Below are 18,668 nucleotides of genomic sequence, written 5' to 3' on the forward strand. Positions count from 1 at the left end.
ATGATACTGGAATACATTTGACATTTTAGTCATTTAGCAGACGCTCTTATCCAGAGTGACTTACAGGAGCAATTATGTTAACTGCCTTGCTCAAGGGCACATCGCCAGATTTTGCACCTAGGCGGCTCGGGGATTCGAACCAGCGACTTTTAGGTTAGGCCTACTGGCCCAACGCTCTTAACCGCTATTTGCTACATGCCACCACACGTATTCAATGGCTGTCCATTTTGACAGCTATCCGTGGCAATTCAAATGACAAATAGGTAGCCTAATTGCTTTTGTCTCCAAAAAATGTGTAAATTCAAATAGCTCTCATTTTTCTAAATCTTGCTAAAGACCTTGTTCGGCCTGTAGCTCAAGACTAAGTTGTAAATATGTATTATTAGTGTGATTGGAAATTGGAACCGCACCTTATGCCTATCTAGGTCACATATAGCTGCCATTCCTAATTGTACATATTGGTCCAAGTGCGTCACACTATTCAATGATAGCCTATGTGGTTTGGTTTTAAAGTGGCAAAAGCAATAATTGATGTGCAATAATCTTAGAATGTTGTAGCCTATGCATGCAACCCCATGTGTGTTTGTCAAGACAAACTACTTGTAGGTCCATGACAGCATGCAGCCTCTTCGGAGGGAAAAATCTTTACGTGTGCCCGTCTGACCACTTCTATTGGGTGACACATCAGACGAGCAGTTTGGGAGCAAGGTTCACTTGTGGAGGAGGCTGAGTTACACGAGTAGGGAGTACAGCGTCTCCAACCGGCTCGCACAATCAATTGGGCTGGAAAATTGGCGTCGACTTGATTGAGAGCGCGTGCATAGCCTGCCAGGAAGATTTAAATGGTGATGTAAAATATAAGGGTAAGTTAAACGTGTCTCACTTACTTTAGATAACGTGTTGCGATTCGATTTTATACAGCAAAACACTCATTCTAAACGAATACTTTTTTTGTGATTTAAAAAACGATAACGGCTACAAAAAACACAACAATTAGCTACTTAAAGACAAAGGTTAATAAGTCTGCGTTTCTTTCTTTCTTTCAGTATGTGTGTGTGTGTGTGTGCGTGTGTTTGTGTGGCCGCGCGCGCGCTCTCGTAAACGCCTCCTGTGTGCGCATCATCAACCTATAGGAAATGCCACCTTTACATAGCCTACAGAAACATAGCTTCTGTAAGGTGCGGTAACACTTAACATTAATCAGATCCTGCAAATGAGATCTAGTTAGTGTAACCAAATCTCGAGCACAATCTCTTGCAGTATAGTTTATTGAAGTTGAAATAAACCCAGCTATTCTCATCATTATCATGGATATGAATCCTATTGTTTGACCACTAGAGTTATACTCTTTGTTTATACATTTCCTAGATTTATAAGATTATATTTTACCATTTGACATGGTTATTCAACTAACAAACGTTCTGTATTTCCTATTTTTTAACGCACTCTTTTCTAAATAGATGTTTTAATGATATGTGAAATTCGTAATAGGTTACCGCTTGTAGGTGCGCATCAGTGTCCATAAATACGCATTGCAATCACTATGACCTAATTCAAAAGTAATAGCATGGAAACCGAAGCAAAGAGAAAAGTAAAGCAAATGCAAATCTACCTTTTACATATGTATCAATGTTAAAAAAGAATACGCACGCTGGAACCAACAGCGTCGAGCATTGAGAATGGCAGAGCAGGTCGTCTCATTATGCACAGGCGGTTTCCCAGGCAGAACCATTGGTTTCTTCACTTCATGTCTCCGATCCGCACCGCTCACACACGCTCGGAGCTTCGTCAAAAACAAACAAGGCAATGTTCGCTTTCAAAACGGCAATCAAATACCCAAGAACCGGTGGGGGGAATTACTCCCGCAGCGGCTAGATGGTAAGCTGGATTTGCATATTTGATGCACTAATTTCCTTGATGTATTTAAATATGGTTGCACGTAGCTGATATGCTTGTCTACGTCATTGAACGTGACCTCGCTGTTAAACCAAAACGTGATCCGGGTGAATCAAATGCATACCCCTGCAATTAGGCAGGGTAAGACTAAGAAAGAGAGCTGTAGGAAATTACTTTTCCGTGACATACATTTAGTGTTTCACAAAAAAAGACATGTTTATGTCCTCCAAACTATTTAACAAGGAATTTGAACCTCATGGATAAATATGTTGATAGCCTAATAACTGATGATGATAATAATAATAACAATAACAATAATAGGAATTGCAATACATTACATTACCTTTATTACTTGTTAAAACTTGTTAGTAACAATATCAGTATTACCGTGGGGTTTAGCTAGCCTACACATTTGGCAGCCCAAACCCTTCCTTGCACAATTTGAATGGTGATGTAAAATATAAGTGTAAGTTAAACGATATAGGCTAAATAACATTTTAGAACATTTTGTTCCATCTTATAGCTAGATCTTCTGAAATTAATTATCACAGGTTCAATTCGTACAACATTGGTACCGGGCCTGTCATCACAATGTGTGTGTGTGTGTGTGTGTGTGTGTGTGTGTGTGTGTGTGTGTGTGTGTGTGTGTGTGCGTGTGTGTGTGTGTTTGAGAGGAGGGGGGGGGGGTAGGCTATTCAAACGAACATAAATGCTCAGGTGAAGGCTAAAGTACCGACCAAAACATTTTGAGTGGAGTTATAAAATGTTTTCCCCACAGATTTTACTTTATTACTGACGACCTTCAGTCTTGGTTTGGGATTGTATCATCCACATTATTTTCACCCTTTTGTCTGAAGTACTGTAAATGCGTTCCGTTTGTCATAACGCGTTCAAGGAGGGCCTGCAGCAAATTCATTACCGACCGCGATCACTTCTGGTCTGGGAACGGGTGAGAGTCCACGGCAAAAGACGAACAATGCCTCTTCAGTTCGTGCCCAACAAAAGAGCGAGGGAACGTATTTGAGTTTCAGAGCACGTCCTTTCTTACACAGAAGAGTAACCCCCCCCCCCCCCCCCCCCCCCAAAAAAAAAGAACTTGCAGACTCTCAGAGCTTCAATTGTGCACTCTCTATTTGGTGCTGTAGATGTTATGGGAAAGTTCTCTCTCTCGCTCACTCCCCCCCCGCCCCTCCCTCTCAATCTCTCCTTCTCTCATGTGCTTGGAATATGCTCAGGGTTAACTCAGAGCAACCGAAGCACGCGTAATGAACTGAGTATTAGCGGCAATTTTAAAGGAAGGGACGGCCGTGGACGGCTGGATATTTGGCGGACTGTCCACCGGGTCCCACACAGCATTTCTCCTACCTGGGATGATTTCTGATTGCATATGCCGATTGAGGTGATGCTTCTCGCGCAGTTTGAGAAAGTAAGTGCAACTTTGGTGAGTCTCCAATGCAGTTTGATGTGCTTAAAGCCAATGCAGTTTGATGTGCGTAAAGCCAATGCAGTCGGATGTGCGTAAAGCCAATGCAGTCTGATGTGCTTAAAGCCAATGCAGTCGGATGTGCGTAAAGCCAATGCAGTCTGATGTGCGTAAAGCCAATGCAGTCTGATGTGCGTAAAGCCAATGCAGTCGGATGTGCGTAAAGCCAATGCAGTCTGATGTGCGTAAAGCCAATGCAGTCTGATGTGCGTAAAGCCAATGCAGTCGGATGTGCGTAAAGCCAATGCAGTCGGATGTGCGTAAAGCCAATGCAGTCGGATGTGCGTAAAAGTTAGAGTGAAGTTGAATGACTCCGTGAATAATAGACAACATTCATTTGGTTCTTATCGGCTAGTGGACGTGATGTAGGCCTATATAAATATGTTGTTCTAGCTGAGGAAGACCATCTAGGCTATGATTAGTGTTTAGGCAGGTCGGAGGTGAAGTTCAAGGCAGTGCTTCGTTGGACTAGTGCTCTTCCCTGGCACATACATGTTGGCACGTCCGTTTATTTTGTAGCCGACTGAATTAAGTGAAATAAATAAGCAGGATGAAAACTCGGAGCTTTATTCAGACTGGTGGCGTGAGCTTGTCGCAACCTGTCACATTCACGGTAGCCAACGCCTCTCAATGCATTGGGCCAAAGTGCACATTGCGCAATCAAATCAAATCAAATGTATTTATATAGCCCTTCCTACATCAGCTGATATCTCAAAGTGCTGTACAGAAACCCTGCCTAAAACCCCAAACAGCAAGCAATGCAGGTGTAGAAGCACGTGTTGTTGGTAAAAGGTAGGCTATGTGATGGAAGTTAAAACGGACAGCTGTGATTCTTATCTAACTGACAATTAAATATCTTAAATTGCTCCGAATAGTTAAGGCGGGTCAAAGTGAATGTAGGCTACATCGTATGCATAAAGATAGGTTGCACAGTGTCTCATAATGGTATTGTGTAGGTTCTCTGTATCATATCGTGTAAAACATACTTCATTTCTCTCTTGAAGGCTACAGTACAGTGGGATAATTGTGAAAAAGTACAGTGGGCTAATTGTGAAAAATGTATTGTGGGTTTTTGTGTACTACATAATGATACATAATGCTACATAATGATCCAACTCGTAATGCGCACGCAAACTTAATCAAATAAACTAATAAAACAAATTCACTCATTAGAAAGTTAACATTGTTGGTTTGAATTAGTTTAATTACATATCACAATCATAAAATATCACAGCGATAGTCTATTACAATGTCAAACAGTGTTATACGGTGTCAAACGTTCCATTTTATACTGGCATATATTCTTCAGAGGGAAAATAACAACGATATACTCTCGGTAATACAGGCATTACTGTTCTTTAAAGTGACAGAATGACACAAACCTACAGTATAGGATCACAGTTGCAGCCTGCTAGTCTATGTTTCATGACAAATGTTGTATGTTGTATGACGCACCAAAAGGTGGGGGAAAGCTTGACTTTTATGTTAACAAACACACTTCTGTTGAAATTGAGAAATAGTATGAATGATAACATTAGGTCAGAACTATTGGGAAACTTCAATTACCTGATTAGCCTACTTTGGTACTGTTAAAACCGTATGTTGGAGTGTTTGATAAAACGAATGCGTGGTTGAGGCCTGTGTAGCATACGTTCCAAACTGTTGAGAAATACATTTAGGAAACGTGGGTTTACCCTGAACCTACCCTGATTTACAAATCGATTATTCTAACTATATTCTACAATATTCTACATGATTGGATCGAGTCTGCTTGCTTGGTGCATTCTTGAAGGGTCCTTTTGTTAGCCTTCAAATGTCAGTTGAATCAACTGGTGTCATTTCGAGGGAATGCTAATGTAAAGCTAACCATGGACACTTTAATTCAACTAAAGTGCAGTCAGATTTTAACCGCGTGCCATGTGCGTAATAATTGCACAGGGCTGGGTTTCATATCATTTAGGATTAAGACGTGTTTTGTCTGAGCAGCTGGATGGATGCCTTCCCACCTATTTGGTCTCTCCTGTTAGCACCTGAACGACATGTTTCTATAGGGCCAATACAATAATATGGTGAGCACCTGAACGACATGTTTCTATAGGGCCAATACAATAATATGGTGAGCACCTGAACGACATGTTTCTATAGGGCCTATACAATAATATGGTGAGCACCTGAACGACATGTTTCTATAGGGCCTATACAATAATATGGTGAGCACCTGAACGACATGTTTCTATAGGGCCAATACAATATATGGTGAGCACCTGAACGACATGTTTCTATAGGGCCTATACAATAATATGGTGAGCACCTGAACGATATGTTTCTATAGGGCCAATACAATAATATGGTGAGCACCTGAACGACATGTTTCTATAGGGCCAATACAATAATATGGTGAGCACCTGAACGACATGTTTCTATAGGGCCAATACAATAATATGGTGAGCACCTGAACGACATGTTTCTATAGGGCCTATACAATAATATGGTGAGCACCTGAACGACATGTTTCTATAGGGCCAATACAATAATATGGTGAGCACCTGAACGACATGTTTCTATAGGGCCTATACAATAATATGGTGAGCACCTGAACGACATGTTTCTATAGGGCCAATACAATAATATGGTGAGCACCTGAACGACATGTTTCTATAGGGCCAATACAATAATATGGTGAGCACCTGAACGACATGTTTCTATAGGGCCAATACAATAATATGGTGAGCACCTGAACGACATGTTTCTATAGGGCCTATACAATAATATGGTGAGCACCTGAACGACATGTTTCTATAGGGCCAATACAATAATATGGTGAGCACCTGAACGACATGTTTCTATAGGGCCAATACAATAATATGGTGAGCACCTGAACGACATGTTTCTATAGGGCCAATACAATAATATGGTGAGCACCTGAACGACATGTTTCTATAGGGCCAATACAATAATATGGTGAGCACCTGAACGACATGTTTCTATAGGGCCAATACAATAATATGGTGAGCACCTGAACGACATGTTTCTATAGGGCCAATACAATAATATGGTGAGCACCTGAACGACATGTTTCTGTAGGGCCTATACAATAATATGGTGAGCACCTGAACGACATGTTTCTATAGGGCCAATACAATATATGGTGAGCAGCAATAACACAGGTGAACAGGTGCATTGGACGACGTAGATGGAAATGCAAAACATTTTAGCGAACGTGTAAAGATTGTAGGATATAGGGCCTAGACTATGTGCAGTGAATTAGCCATTGTTACGAATACATATCACTAAATTAATAGCGCTGATGAAGGTCTACAACGTCACATTTTTGTGCAAATCACCTATGCTAAGCCATTCAACATTGTATTGTTTTACCCTCAATTTGGAACCTCAATTATTATAACGTGGAAACATTGTTTAGTTATTGGGATCCTAACGTTAGTGTATTGTAGCCTAATACCTTTATAGAACCTCGTTGCTGATTATCATTGGATATCTCTCTCCCTCTCTGCTCCCTTCTGCCCCCTCTCTCTCAATTCACACAACACACACACACACACACACACACACACACACACACACACACACACACACACACACACACACACACACACACACACACACACACACACACACACACACACACATACACACACACACACACACACACACACACCTCAACTCTGAGAATTCTTGCAAAAACATCATAAAGTAGGCTACCCTACTTGTGTATATATATATATTATTATGTTATTTTTTTGCCTATGGGTAATAGCATTGTCATACAGCCCTAGCTCCTATAGTCTAAAAACACGTCCGTGCATGAAAACATATCGGTAATGTTCTACTAGGTCTGATAAATATGTACATTGAATGTTTGATACATAGACAAGATAAAACATGTTATGTGTGTGACTGTGCAGAAAAATGAATGCCTATTTGACAATGCGACATTGCCAGCATAGCCTACCTGGTTACCATTGTAGTTTATACATCGGTCACGACGATGAAAACATAAAGCCAATAGGATTTCGACTCAAATTGAGTCTATGAATGTGTCTCGACTCGCATTGTCCCTCACACCCGTATATTCGAACAACCCGGCCCAGTTCCATGCTACAGCAAAGACCCTACTCGGTTCTAGCTGTGACGAGAATACAGGGGCGATGCTCTACTCAGCCCTGGAATGCTGTCATATGTCCTCCATAGATTTGAGCTCTTGTATTTGGTGGTTTATTCTGCTGGCTATTGTACCCTTACTGGCTTCAAAAATGATCAAGACGACCATTTTTATACCATAGCACAATCATTTTGTCTTTCCGTTCTTTTTTATCATTCTGGAAAAAGCGTGCAGACCGCTAGCGGAAAACCGAATTATTCCGGTGCGCTTGGTAATGACGCGAGGAGCTTTCCACTGCTCGTGCATGAATAGGAGTGTGCATTTGCGATTTTTCATGACATCATCATCATCATTAATTTACACTCCCGCGGTCTGAGGCCTTTGACCTCACCGGGTTGGTCCAGATTTTGGCATTGGAAGCCTACCCCTCCTCCCCGTTTCCCCCATTCCTTGGGGATGGCCCTTTCCCCTCTCCTTTTAGACTGTTGGCAGCGGCTAGCCAACAGAACCGAAGCCTTGGTTTACAGACTTCGGCATCTATTTCATCTAACACGCTGGATACGTGCGGACAACTTGACAGACACATTTTGGCCACAAACGAGGTCCTCTCTTCATAATCCAAAACAATCGAGACGTTTTACCTGTGTAATTTCCGCACTTTCACCAGGCGGATTTCCCACCTCCTCCGTATCTTCTTCGCTGGCCTCACAGGATATATGTTGCTCTTGCCACAACGACTTAATAGAGGCGAAAGCGCCTTTTGTGGGATTGAATCATTTGCATTGCAAATCAGGGCCTGTGCAAGGATGGCTGCACCACAGCCTACTGTTCTCTCACTTACTTCAACTCAGTGATGTTGGCGAATGTCATCTAAATATGACATAATCTAAACACAGGGATTATATGTCCTTTTTTGGACGTCGTGTTTTTTTTTTTACAACGAGTGTGTCTGTGGGAGTTTGGAGGACTCATTACATGGAAGTGGCCTATATGGAAACAAAATATGATTATGTCGGCTATGGGAGTCAAATTAGGCCTACTTTTATATTGTGGTTTATTTGCCTCAAAGTATGGTGGACTACTCCTGAAAGCATGGGCACAATCCCCAACGCCCGGAGAACAGAAGAGAATTGTGGAATATTTTAGAAGAATGGGAAGTGGGTTGTTGTCTTTGGTTATCTAGCTGTATGAGTGTGATGGCCGTCATAAAGCTAGATAACCGAAAGTAAAAACGACTTCCAGACTCATCACGGACCTTGGAAATAGAAAATGGAAATAACAAGACGCATAAGCCTACTCCGTGCACAAAATAATAACCTCGTTGGCTGGTATTACGAAGTAGATTTAAAAAGTCTTACAATTATAAATCATTGCTATAGCATTAACCAGACATGTTCACTTATTGGAAATGTGAAAGAGTTGTATTGATTTATTATTTATGTTGATTGATTGTGTATATTTTATGTTTGTGGTATTAGGACATTTGAAAACTTAATGTAGCCTATAGCTAATCACAACCATGAGTAAATGTTGCACACACACGCGCGCGCGCACACACGCACACACACACACACACACTATCATGTTCATGCTTCTTGTTATATTCATCTTGAAATGCGTTATTTTCTATAATGAAATGTGGCAAATATGATATAGAACATATATCCGACTGAGAGTCCTAGCCATAACATACATGCTCCGTCTGGATAATGTAGGCTAGCATTGAGAATGAGATTGACGTTAACGTTTTTTATTTCAGCATGATGAACTCCAACCAGGAAACGGCGCTGGCATCCCAAACAGCAATAATTAGAACGTATACAGAGCTGACAAAAATGGAGAGGAGGGATTTGGGTATGGGCTAAAAGGGAGGGGGGGGTCGGCCCTGCTTAATTGATTCAGTTAACCACAGGGCTGGAGATGTGAACGACTGGACGCTCCCATTCCCACGCTCGGGGGCAAGTGGCAATGCCATGCCCAGTCCGAATATGACAGGCAGCGCCGTGAGGGGGGAGGGGGGGGGGGGGGGGTCATGAAAAGACGTCAAGTGCACCAGACTCATCTGCATCCCCATAGAAAGAGGCGATGTTGCCCACCCAGCGGACGCGGCCTCCAAACTTGGAGTAGTAACGGTTTTGAATGCGTAATTCGTTGCCAATTGTAGGCAACTGACAATTAGGACCGTGGGTCATTATCTTAAAACTGTATGGGTTTATGCATCCATACAAAGATGTTCTATAATTACGGAATAGTATATGGGCCTACTTGAGCGCTCTAACACTGATCTATTGTTTGACTCATGATAATTCATGTCCCAGAGAAAGCAATAGACAGAAGTCTAACGAATTGAATAGATGACATCACGTCATGTGCGATCTGTATTTGAATTTGAACAGGACTTTAAAGAAATCTTAATTTATTTCTAAAACAATGCCTAATTAATATAAAGGATTTTTTCACAGAGGTAGGCCTAGCTAAAGCCAACATTTATATTCGTTTTTTTAATTGTGATTAATATTTTACATCCGAATAAATTGCATCTGAAAGAAATAGCCTAAAAGTGCAGGGATAGCTTCTGGGCTGTTGATTCTGTATGGTGGATGATATTAGCTATACAGGCCATTATATTAGTCGCCAGTGGATTTGTTTAACTATCACAGGACCACATGGCATTCATAAGGCACGTGGTGACCGGCGGGAGAGATGTTTTGTTTCTTTATTGATGGTAACACAGTTGGATAGAATTTTACAAATGCCATAAACATTAAAGGCTTTGTTGGCAACACAATAGGGTTTTAAAAAACATTGTTCCTAAAATATGGCTTTCCAACAATACATATTTCGGCTACATTGGAGAATACCCTCCATTTATGATGCCAGTTGAATGATGCCGGCTGTTTGTTTTTTTAATGGATGTTAGTGGTCTGTTGTCTGTGGATGAGGTTATTGTTAGGTTCGTGTTCTTCGGCTGTGGCGTGATGAGAGTCTCCTGTAGGCTACACACGTGCCTTTAATTCAATGATGAACTGTTATTTTTCGAATAGATCTGTTGTATATTTAGGACAGTCTTGGTAACCTATTAGGCCTTTTCAGATGGATGTTAAGGTTTATTTTTTTAAATATAGTTTGTAATGTCCTATGATATAGCCTATTGTAAGCATTTCACTGTTAGTCTACACCTGTTGTTTGCAAAGCATGTGACAAATACAATTTGATTTGATTGTATAGCCTATAGCGCTTGATTGATTAGCTGTAGCCTAAAATATGAAAGTGTATGTTTGTGGCCAAATGCTGGCCTACGTTGTTTTTAGCTGAACGGTCATAGCCCTATGTGGAAGATGTATAGGTTCTAAACTGCCTGCGTATGCAGTGGTAGGCAATAGTGCACAGAGGTTTATTCAAGTTCAATGTTAAATAGGCTCACAGTGGCTGAAAGGGGTCTCTTGCCGAGTTTCTCACACCGTAAGACAAAACTAGTGTGTCTTGTCTCGACCCTTTTAAAAGACCGTGTACAATGCCAGGTCATTCATTATACGTTTGCCTGAAAGAAGATTTGAGAACACCATTTGGAAAAGCAGTGAATAACCACGTTTCATTGTCCCAGGATAAGTTGTTAGAAATCGTTGTCTAGACTTATGAATGGCTGCATTGTTTTCTAGTCTGGGGCCATACTAAATGCCAGCGCAGTGTAAATAAAAACCTGAGGTCTGTAAGTAACCCAGCATATATAAATCAGTTGATTCTCCACAGTATAAAAGGCCACTGCGCTGCACTGACTGAATAAAAATGTTTCTTCATCATTGGAAGTCTGGAGATGTTTAATGGTGTGACTTCACCACAATTCTATTTTATGCTTTTTACAGTAAATCATGTCTACCATTTCAACAAATTATTCCTCAGCCAATGCATTTTGGGGCAGAATTGTTAGCCTGTTTGTGTCTTATTAGCCTATTTGTGTCTTACTAGGCTGTTTGTGTCTTGTTAGCCTATTTGTGTCTTATTAGCCTGTTTGTGTCTTACTAGCCTGTTTGTGTCTTATTAGCCTGTTTGTGTCTTACTAGCCTGTTTGTGTCTTACTAGCCTGTTTGTGTCTTACTAGCCTGTTTGTGTCTTACTAGCCTGTTTGTGTCTTATTAGCCTGTTTGTGTCTTACTAGCCTGTTTGTGTCTTAGTGGTTTGCAGTAGCCTACTTTCATGTTCTTTGTAGGCACTATGTTTCACCATAATGTAGCACTGTATCATACAGTGGATGTTAACCCCAGTCATTCTCTTCAGTAGGTAAGCCATCACAATGCAATGCTAGATGTAGCCCAGTGTTGCCAGAAGAGAACAATATCACATGTCTGAAACTGCTGCAAATCCGTCTCATAGTCACTCTCAATATTCCTGCTGTGCATGCTGTAACGTAGAAACAGGCAGGCAGCAGTTTCCATGGGGCGTACACTGTCTCCAGAGCATGAGTGTATATCACGTTAATGGTATTTAGTCTCCTTGTGAACACTGGGAAATCATGCACGAGTCTGTGGTAATATTATACATACTCTATCAAGTTGTATATTTAGCTACAATTCATGTAGGCCTACACCCGACAGCAGACAGCCTTACATATTCTTTTCTCTAGCTCATCTTTGTTGGCTGAGTAGTGTATTTTACAGTAGGAAGTGCTTGGAGTGGATGTGAGAATGGTTGTGGTTATTTCTGAAACTGCCATACAGGCAGGCTGGTGGGAAGGAGAGGAGGAGAAACCTTGCCACCCCTTTCAAAAGGTCCATTCTCACAGAGAAATATAGACGTCTGATTTGACTATGCGTGTAGAGATGGGTGGGGACGACGTTGCCTCTCTCTGCTCAGTAATGCTGGCTCTTCTGTCCCCTCCCTCCCCACTCACACTTACAGTGCTCTGCATCCATTGTTGTCACATGATTGGCTGAATAACATAACCATGGCAACCATGGCAGGTTTTTCATATTCATTGGGCAAGCAATCAGCATATTTGATACCAGCGTGCCAATTTTTATATGTGCATTCTTTCTGTGCAGAGGGCTCATGTATTTACATTCAATACAAGTCAAATCTAGGTAGTGACTTTATGATGCAGGTCATTTCTATGCCAGACTAAGGATGTAAAATGGTCACCAAGCTGTTGCTACTGTTATTATAGCTTAAGTATTGTCATAACACTGATGTTTATTGCATAGGGACAGCTGAAGAGTGTTTCTCTCTGCTAATACAGGAGTAATAAAGGCCTAGTTCACAAATTTTGTGGATTTAAATGTAGATTTATCAGAGGTTACTGCAGCACCCTCAGCACCCCTAATTCCCACGGCTATGGCCTTCTGCATCATGTACTGTAGATGAGGAACAATGGTTGTGTCTCAGTAGCGTCTGGTCTGTCTGGCTTCAGCATGTCTCTCTCTCTGTCTCAGTAGCATCTGGTCTGTCTGGCTTCAGCATGTCTTTCTCTGTGTCTCAGTAGCATCTGGTCTGTCTGGCTTCAGCATGTCTCTCTCTGTGTCTCAGTAGCATCTGGTCTGTCTGGCTTCAGCATGTCTCTCTCTGTGTCTCAGTAGCATCTGGTCTGTCTGGCTTCAGCATGTCTCTCTCTCTTTCTCAGTAGCATCTGGTCTGTCTGGCTTCAGCATGTCTCTCTCTCTGTCTCAGTAGCATCTGGTCTGTCTGGCTTCAGCATGTCTCTCTCTGTGTCTCAGTAGCATCTGGTCTGTCTGGCTTCAGCATGTCTCTCTCTCTGTCTCAGTAGCATCTGGTCTGTCTGGCTTCAGCATGTCTCTCTCTGTGTCTCAGTAGCATCTGGTCTGTCTGGTTTCAGCATGTCTCTCTCTGTGTCTCAGTAGCGTCTGGTCTGTCTGGCTTCAGCATGTCTCTCTCTCTCTGTCTCAGTAGCATCTGGTCTGTCTGGCTTCAGCATGTCTCTCTCTCTGTCTCAGTAGCATCTGGTCTGTCTGGTTTCAGCATGTCTCTCTCTCTGTGTCTCAGTAGCATCTGGTCTGTCTGGCTTCAGCATGTCTCTCTCTCTGTCTCAGTAGCATCTGGTCTGTCTGGCTTCAGCATGTCTCTCTCTCTGTCTCAGTAGCATCTGGTCTGTCTGGCTTCAGCATGTCTCTCTCTCTTTCTCAGTAGCATCTGGTCTGTCTGGCTTCAGCATGTCTCTCTCTCTGTGTCTCAGTAGCATCTGGTCTGTCTGGCTTCAGCATGTCTCTCTCTGTGTCTCAGTAGCATCTGGTCTGTCTGGCTTCAACATGTCTCTCTCTCTGTGTCTCAGTAGCATCTGGTCTGTCTGGCTTCAGCATGTCTCTCTCTCTGTCTCAGTAGCATCTGGTCTGTCTGGCTTCAGCATGTCTCTCTCTCTGTGTCTCAGTAGCATCTGGTCTGTCTGGCTTCAGCATGTCTCTCTCTCTGTGTCTCAGTAGCGTCTGGTCTGTCTGGCTTCAGCATGTCTCTCTCTCTGTCTCAGTAGCATCTGGTCTGTCTGGTTTCAGCATGTCTCTCTCTCTGTGTCTCAGTAGCATCTGGTCTGTCTGGCTTCAGCATGTCTCTCTCTCTGTCTCAGTAGCATCTGGTCTGTCTGGCTTCAGCATGTCTCTCTCTCTGTGTCTCAGTAGCATCTGGTCTGTCTGGCTTCAGCATGTCTCTCTCTGTGTCTCAGTAGCGTCTGGTCTGTCTGGCTTCAGCATGTCTCTCTCTCTCTGTCTCAGTAGCATCTGGTCTGTCTGGCTTCAGCATGTCTCTCTCTCTGTCTCAGTAGCATCTGGTCTGTCTGGTTTCAGCATGTCTCTCTCTCTGTGTCTCAGTAGCATCTGGTCTGTCTGGCTTCAGCATGTCTCTCTCTCTGTCTCAGTAGCATCTGGTCTGTCTGGCTTCAGCATGTCTCTCTCTCTGTCTCAGTAGCATCTGGTCTGTCTGGCTTCAGCATGTCTCTCTCTCTTTCTCAGTAGCATCTGGTCTGTCTGGCTTCAGCATGTCTCTCTCTCTGTGTCTCAGTAGCATCTGGTCTGTCTGGCTTCAGCATGTCTCTCTCTCTGTGTCTCAGTAGCGTCTGGTCTGTCTGGCTTCAGCATGTCTCTCTCTCTCTGTCTCAGTAGCATCTGGTCTGTCTGGCTTCAGCATGTCTCTCTCTCTGTCTCAGTAGCATCTGGTCTGTCTGGCTTCAGCATGTCTCTCTCTCTGTCTCAGTAGCGTCTGGTCTGTCTGGCTTCAACATGTCTCTCTCTGTGTCTCAGTAGCGTCTGTTCTGTCTGGCTTCAGCATGTCTCTCTCTCTGTGTCTCAGTAGCATATGGTCTGTCTGGCTTCAGCATGTCTCCCTCTGTGTCTCAGTAGCATCTGGTCTGTCTGGCTTCAACATGTCTCTCTCTCTGTGTCTCAGTAGCATCTGGTCTGTCTGGCTTCAGCATGTCTCTCTCTCTCTCTGTGTCTCAGTAGCATCTGGTCTGTCTGGCTTCAACATGTCTCTCTCTGTGTCTCAGTAGCATCTGGTCTGTCTGGCTTCAGCATGTCTCTCTCTCTGTGTCTCAGTAGCATCTGGTCTGTCTGGCTTCAACATGTCTCTCTCTCTGTGTCTCAGTAGCATCTGGTCTGTCTGGCTTCAGCATGTCTCCCTCTGTGTCTCAGTAGCATCTGGTCTGTCTGGCTTCAGCATGTCTCTCTCTCTGTGTCTCAGTAGCATCTGGTCTGTCTGGCTTCAGCATGTCTCTCTCTGTGTCTCAGTAGCATCTGGTCTGTCTGGCTTCAACATGTCTCTCTCTCTGGGTCTCCTGGACATGAACTTGAACTTGAGACAGGCAGCCAGACACCATCTGTGCGCGATGACTAATGAATTCAGTGCATTCACGGCTGTGGAGCACCACCATTGATGAGCAGACGACCCCCAGACTGGGTTAGCTCTTCATCACTAATAGAATGCAGGCACCAAAGCAGCTGTTAGTCGCATTTTTTTGTTTATGGAAAAAAAATGAGCGTGTGTTTCATTTAGTGGTCATATTTGTGAGTGTGTGCATGACTGCATGATTCCCTATATGTTTGTGTATATACATGTTAATTGTACATAATGCATGATAATACCCAATTGTGTGTATAAATGTCTACTGTCCACCTTGTCGGCCAACTATTTCTGACACATCTCATTTGAAATCCCAGGCCAGCCATTACAAATAGGTGGCCGGGCTAAAGACATTGCCTTGATAATTGAAAGGGTCGGTTTAGCATTTCCGTGATAAGGCCTGGTAACCGAATAAGGTACTAGTGCTGAAACAAGCCAAGCGCTATGTGAATTCCTCAGTCCCTCCTCCTTCCTCCCTCTCAGGCCTCTGTCACACACACCAGGCTTTTCCCTCTGGTTGGTGTCGCCGTGGCAACGGGAGGTGAGCTCACGGTGCGCACGCCGGCATCAGCGCCGCTGGAGCAGGACAGGTTCCTGGTTTCAGAGAGTGTGTGTGTGTGTTTGTGTGTAACTGACTAGAATGACACTCTCCTTGTCTCCTGGGCTCAATTTAGATTCATCACACACATTGAAGTGTTGCAATGTTTTTCCTGTCAGGTGACTTTTTCCTCCATTAACAGTGGTGTGATGGATATTCTTAGCAATGCACAGGGTGACCACACACAGTAGATATGGCTGCTGCTCTCACACAGTGACGACAGCCTACCGCTGTAGATGCTGTTTCAATCGGCATCAAACGTGGCAATGCAGTGCATTTCAGTGCACACACACGCACGCAGTAAGCCACACACACAGTACCATTGTCTCTTCTTACCACTGGTTCCACTGTGGTCCGCCTCCTGCCTCCTGCCTCCTCCTAAACGATCAACCAGCCATAACATGGGCCAATAATCCATTGTGGAATGTCATGGTTGGGCCCTTTTTAATGACATCACGCATGGTCACTTGAGCGTGGTTGTGAGGAGCAGCAGGCATGCTGTGCTCTGCCACGGTGTCCCTCCCTCCAGCAGCCTGCATAGAGGTGGTTATGGACATGGTGTTAGTCATACCACTACATTAGAGCTAACTACCTCCATGTCTCACTGTCCATGCAATTACCTTCAAAACATGACTGGATAACAGTCAGCTTATTAGGACATTAATGACAGTTAGTCCTACCCCACACGACTAACATTTTTAGAAAAAAGCGTTCTTAAAGGTTCCTTTGGCTGTTCCTATAGGATAACCCTTTAAAAAAAAAAAACGGTTCTACCTGGTTCCAGGTAGAACCGTTTTGGTTCCAGGTAGAACTCTTTTGAGTTCCATGTAGAACCCTCTGTGGAAAGGGTTTTATGTGGAACACAAAACGGGTTCTACCTGGAACCAAAAAAGTGTTTTTTAAAAGTTTTCTCCTATGGGGACAGCCAAATACACTTTTACATTCTAGATAGCACCTTTTTATCTAAGAATGGACACATGTATTTTTATGATATGGGTTTGTTTGTTAACGGGAAGCGTAAATGATAATGATATTATTGTTTGAGCAAAATGTTTAACTCTGAACTAAAGGACGCTAAAATAGATGAGGAACAAAGCAACATGTACAGTCTTTAAAACATCATAAATCAAACGTACAAAAATGGATGCAGAAGACATTTTAGTTTGTCTCATAAGCACACAGTGTTACTTACACTCAGATAATGGACTTAGATAATATGTAAATGTATAAAATACATAATAATAAAACATAAAAAATCCATTAAAGGCCAAAATAGTAAACAATTGTTAACTTGCGTTTTAATCATTTATATTCAATAACATTTATTTTTCAAACATACCTCCCTGCCCATTCCATATAGTGATCAACAGAATTCAACAAATATGCTTATGCTAGCTAGCTACATTAGACTTACGTCATCATAATTGCTAATGGTAATGATGCTAACAACACACAGCAGAAATTATTGCGGCAGCAAGATTAATATGACTGATGTTGTAAGCATTGGCGTGTACAATAGCTACTCTGGCTGCATACGTATGAATGGCGGCTTTACAGTATACGCCTAAACCCATCTGCCTGCCTGTCTGTCCTTTTCAATATGTCTGTGCTCCGATGGCTTTTTATAATGCAAATACCCCTGCTATAAATAAATTAGTATAATTGCATTTGAAATATGCTTTGAATCCTCTCGTAAGATGAATGTGTGTTAATAATGTATTTCATGTTACTGCATTATTCATTCTCAATTAATTACAAATAACCAACAGAGACGCCTTGTGGCTTTACTGTTCTGACGTACCGTGTGTGTGTGTGTGTGTGTGTGTGTGGACACTGTACTTTTCCTTCAATGTTGCCATATATGTCATTTTGCTCTGGTCTATTAAGGCAGCGGTATATAATTGCTCACACATACTCTACACATGCAGTCATTTTACAGTATCTAATTTAGTAGTTAAAGGGCTCTTTCATGTGAAAATGTTTATAAATATTTTGAGCAAGGCCTATGGTTTTAGAACCCACCAACCAATTCGTATGGCTCAAATAACTATAGAATCCATCTTTAACATAATGAATGATGCCGACTACTTTACCTTCCGTTATTACGGAGGGGATGTAGGTGACTTGAAATACACATCAATAGAGGCAGCACTGCTACAATTAAAGAGCTGACTGTTCAGGCGATGTGTACTGTTCCGCAATTAAATGATGTGGAATCTTGGCTTGTCTAGGGATATGGCTACGCTGAATATAGAATAGTAAGCACTGCAAGTAGTCGCCACGGTAACATTAGCATCTGGACCTTTTATGCAAATTTGATGAGCGAGGACTCATGCATATACACCAAGGCACCAGAGCCAGCCCCTAATATCGTTATTAGAGAGGGGGAAATTACATATTTATAAGGGGGACAGTGGTTAGGGGGAGGGGTGCTTGCCCAGTGTTGTCGTGAAGAGCCATGATAGAGGAGGAGGAGGAGAGGGAGGAGGGACCTGGTTGGCTCACTGAAGGAGTGTCTCTCCCTCAAGGTGCCACCATCTTAAGGCGTTTGGCAGTGGTGAGCGTGTGAGGAGGGTAGACCTAAAATGTCCGCTGGCACATACACACACACAGGCGTAGGCGTACACGCACATGAAGCGTGGTCGGTGCACCTGGTGCTCTGAGGCCAATTATTCAATTAGTGGCATCGCCAGCCATGCATGCCAAGCACCTCATTTGCATACATGAATTCC

The 18,668-nt window shown here is 42.7% G+C and overlaps 1 long non-coding RNA gene across 4 annotated transcripts in view; it reads left to right on the top strand.

The window, feature by feature from the left end:
* The first annotated feature begins 519 nt into the window (after nt 1-519).
* Nucleotides 520-18,668, top strand: part of LOC115164899 (uncharacterized) — a 77,174-nt gene continuing 59,025 nt past the window's right edge. The window contains exon 1 of one of the 4 annotated variants that reach the window (XR_003870014.1): nt 520-863. This is a non-coding gene — a long non-coding RNA (uncharacterized LOC115164899). Of the gene's footprint in view, nt 864-1,611; nt 1,879-3,055; nt 3,338-18,668 lie in introns of those variants that run through there. The other 3 variants (XR_003870016.1, XR_003870017.1, XR_003870015.1) reach the window with 3 other exon arrangements.

Source organism: Salmo trutta, chromosome 27 (assembly GCF_901001165.1).
Source record: "Salmo trutta chromosome 27, fSalTru1.1, whole genome shotgun sequence".
Taxonomy (NCBI): Eukaryota; Metazoa; Chordata; class Actinopteri; order Salmoniformes; family Salmonidae; genus Salmo; species Salmo trutta.